This window comes from Sturnira hondurensis, unplaced genomic scaffold, assembly GCF_014824575.4.
Source record: "Sturnira hondurensis isolate 20B ecotype Veracruz unplaced genomic scaffold, ASM1482457v3 Scaffold0002840, whole genome shotgun sequence".
NCBI lineage: Eukaryota > Metazoa > Chordata > Mammalia > Chiroptera > Phyllostomidae > Sturnira > Sturnira hondurensis.
The window spans coordinates 34429264-34433794 of record NW_028075471.1 but is presented as its reverse complement, the minus strand read 5'-3'; positions in this window follow the sequence as shown (position 1 = coordinate 34433794).

The following is a 4531-nucleotide window of genomic DNA, read 5'->3' as shown; positions in this document are numbered from 1 at the left end:
AAAACTATGGTACATTTACACAATGGAATTCTATGCCGCAGAAAGGAAGAAGGAACTACTACCCTTTGCAACATCATGGATGGAACTGGAAAGCATTATGCTGAGCGAAATAAGCCAGGCGGTGAAAGACAAATATCATATGATCTCACCGTTAACAGGAATCTAAACAAACCAAACAAGCAAGCAAAATACGACCAATGACACTCAAATATGGAACAGGCTGTCAGGGTCCAGAGGGGAGAGGGGAGAGAATCATAGGGGAAAAGGGAATGGACTCACATGAACAAGTATAAAGGACACATGGACAATAACTAAGGGTGGGGGGTGGAAAGGGGAGGGAGGCGGGGAGCATGGGGCGGGGGGCGGGCAGGGTTGGGAATATAAGACAGAAACCTGTACTTGAACAAGAATTAAATAAAAATTATATTTAAAAAAAAACAACAAGAGGTCATGTGCGTTCTAAGCACTTGCCCTTACTCAAAGAAAGCAAGTTCATCATTGCCTTTGCTAGTGGAGGGAGAAATCACATTTTCTAACATTGTTGATATTAGAGAAATGAAGACTCCATATTGTCAGAAAACATGGAGAGACACCCCACAGAGTCAGGGTACAGGCTTTGAGCAAGTTGGCATAGAAGGTATTACCTATCATTCGGGGACAGGGTGATCAGTGGCAATCACAGGAGCCTCTCCTTCAGGGTGGTGGTGGGCTTGTGACTCATTTTCACAAATAAGTGATGATGAATTTGCCTTGTTCAAGCTGCAGTTTGGAAGCGGCACAAATAGAATATGTTTCACTGCAGTGAAGAATCAATAGTATCTTGGTTTTGCATTCAATTCCCAGTGGAGGGGACCATTGCTATGGTGGAACCATGTCCCTGAAATTCATAGGTCGAAGTCCTAAACCCCAGGACCCTAGAATGTGCCCGTACCTGAGAAGATGGGGCCTCTAACAAGCTAAAATGAGGTCCTTTGAGTGGGCACGTGTCCAACACAATTGGTGCCCTTTCACAAAGGGGAAATCAAAACACAGATACACACACAGGGAGAAGGCAGAGGTTGGGGTGATGCTTTGAAAAGCCCAGCAAATTGCCAGAAGCGGGGAGAAGGACACGGAACAGATCCTCCGTCACAGCCCCCCACAGGAACTGGCCCTGCTGACACGCAGATCTGGGACTTCGGTCCTGCAGAATTGTGACACAAGACATTTCTGTTGTTCAAGCTAATCTGTTCGTGGTGCTTTGTCATGGTCACTCTAGTAAAGTAATAGAACAAGTCGTTCAATTCCACCAAAATGTACAGACCACCACTTTAAGGGCAGAGAAGAGGACTGGGTGGCCACTGGGTGACAAAGACTTTGGGGGAGCTTCCACTGCGGTGGGGGAGGTGGCTGCACACACATAGCACCCAAGGGGGCTGGCAGCCACCCCCTGAGAACCCCTCACATCTGTTTTTGGGGAGAACCCTTCCCTCCCCACAAAAGTAATTGAGAAATAGTTTCTACTGTTAGGTTTATCTTTTAAAAAATATTTAGTAAGAATAATCATCAAAATTGCTTGAGGTTTTAAACCCAATAGTCACACTGACAGCCATGAACACTTCCTAAAGCTTTACACCTGTGTGATGACTCTGGTCTCACAGAAACTCTGCAAAGGTGGGTTCTGTTTCATCCTTATTGGGAGCCGCCCTGCCTGGTTTCAGAAGCTGTGACCCTCCATGGTTAAGGCTGAGCAAAGAGACCTTGGAACCATAAGCCACTAAGGAGATAAAGCTTATCTCCCTGGCAGGGGCACTGCCTCTCCCCCCTTTACTTCACCCTGCTTGGCCCTAGGTGGATGACTGGTTACCAATAATGGATAAGATTCCTCAAGGGAGGGATGACCTAAGACAGGCATGGACATGAAGGAGCCTTCAGGGAATGACTTGGGAGTGCTATAGAAAAAGGAAGTGATGGACCCTCACCCCTAGGCTGTGAGTCCTCATTCTGTCCTCAGATAGCCTGAGTCCTCATGTAGCCTGAATCCTCATTCTGACTGTCAAAATTCTCCTAATCTCTTGGCTGCCTTATTTCTCCCACCTGACTTAAGCCTGAAACAATGCCTCCTGGGGGTGCAGCCTTGGGCAAGAATAGGCAATTTCCCAGGGTGATCAGGCCTAAGACAGAATGCATGAAATCCTGTGAAACCTGCTTTGTTAAGGATGCCCTCAATTTTATGATAAGGATCCAAGCATGAAATGAGTGTGTTTCTCAAAGTTTTATGGCCCTCTACCTAACTGACCCTGACTCAGAATAAGCCCTCATAGTTTTTTGTATGTTACCTATTATTTGACCATTACTGCCTGACAATGATTGATGATCTTTACTTGTATTCCTGTGCAAAATGAAATCAATAAAAGCCCATTGAGGAACAGCCTCAAGGCCCTTCTCCTCTGAGAGATTGGCCACCTCTCCTCTCCAAGCAGATCATTGTCTTGGTACACTTATTCTCATCCACGATGGCTGGGTGCTCTGTTGGACAAAACTCCCCCACATATCCTCACCTTTCAGATTAGAAAACTGGGGTTCAGAAGTCTTACCTCTTACTCCAGGTTACATGGCCCACATAAGGCAGTACCCAGTATGACTCAAACTTAACTCCTGAAAGTGTTTCCCCAAGTGGTCTGGGGACACCACGGTCAGATCACCTCCATCACTCATTAAAATGAAGAGTTGGAGGCTCAATTAATTAATCTCTGCTCATGAGAAATCTTTAAACAAATTCTGGTGATTCTGATTGGCAAGAACTACTAATGCAGTAAGTGAACTCTGCATTTCTGAAGAGTTTCTCAACACCGTAGCCTGTTAGAATCAACAGAGTAGTTTGGAAAACTCCCACACTCCTCTCCCCATTGGAATCTGAATGCCATTAGCAGACCTGAGGAATCACTCATAACACCTCCCCACATGATCTGAACTAAGAGTGTTGCAAGTGCTGATGAGGCACACAGGCTTTTAACCCAAAATGCTGAACTCTGTTTTCAAAAAGGAAGACAAAAAAAAACATAAACAAAAATAAATAAATAAAAACAAAAGGCAAATCTAAACAACCACAACCAAATTTCTTTAAAAATTTTTTTGCCCTGGCTGGTGTAGCTCAGTGGATTGAGCACGGGCCTGTGAACCACACAATCGTGGTTCGATTCCCAGTTAGGGCACATGCCTGGGTTACAGGCCAGTTCCCAGCAGGGGACTCACAAGAGGCAACCATACATTGATATTTCTCTCCTTCTCTCTTTCCCTTCCCCTCTAAAGATAAACAAATAAAATCTTTAGAAAAAATTTTTTCAATTACAGTTCATACTCAATATTATTTTACATTAGTTCCAGGTATGCAGCATAGTGGTCAGACATTATATAACTTACAAAGTTATACCCCCAGCAGTAACATAAAATGGAGCAAAGATAGCCTCTTCAACAAATGGTGTTGGGAGAACTGGACAGCTACGTGCAAAGAAATGAAACCCGAGCACCAACTTACACCATACACCAAAATAAATTCAAGGTGGATAAAAGACTTAAATATAAGCCGGGAAACCATTAAAGCCCTAGAGGAGAGCACTGGCAGGAAAATCTCAGATATTCCACGCAGCAATATTTTTACTGATACGTCCCCTAGAGCAAGGGACATTAAAGGAAAGAATAAACAAATGGAATCTCATCAAAATAAAAAGCTTCTAATGGCTAAGGAAAACAGTATCAAGATAAAAAGACAACCAACTGTATGGGAAAAGATACTTGCCAGTGATACCTCAGACAAAGGTTTAATCTCCAAAATATACAAAGAACTCACACGACTTCACTCTAAGAAGACAACTAACCCAATTAAAAAATGGGGAAAGGACTTGAACAGACACTTCACCAAGGAGGACATACAGAGGATCCAGAGACACGTGAAGAGATGCTCGATATCGCTAGCTATCAGAGAGATGCAAATTAAAACCACAATGAGATACCACTTAACACCAGTGAGAATGGCTACCATAAACAAAGAAACAAACAACAAGTGTTGGAGAGGGTGTGTGGAAAAGGGGACTCTAGTTCACTGTTGTTGGGATTTCAGACTGGTACGACCACTATGGAGAACAGTATGGAATTTTCTCAGAAAACTAAAAATGGACTTGCCTTTTGACCCAGCAATTCCACTGCTAGGATTGTATCCTAAGAACCCTGAAGCACCAATTCCAAAGAACCTATGCACCCCAATGTTCATAGCAGCACAATTTACAATAGCCAAGAGTTGGAAGCAACCTAGGTGCCCGTCAGTAAATGAATGGATCAAAAAACTATGGTACATATACACAATGGAATTTTATGCTGCAGAAAGAAAGAAGGAGCTCCTACCTTTTGCAACATCATGGATGGAACTGGAAAGCATTATGCTGAGTGAAATAAGCCAGGTGTTGAAGGACAAATACCATATGATCTCACCTTTAACAGGAATCTAAACAACAAAACAAACAAGCAAGCAAAATGTAACCAAAGACACTGAAAT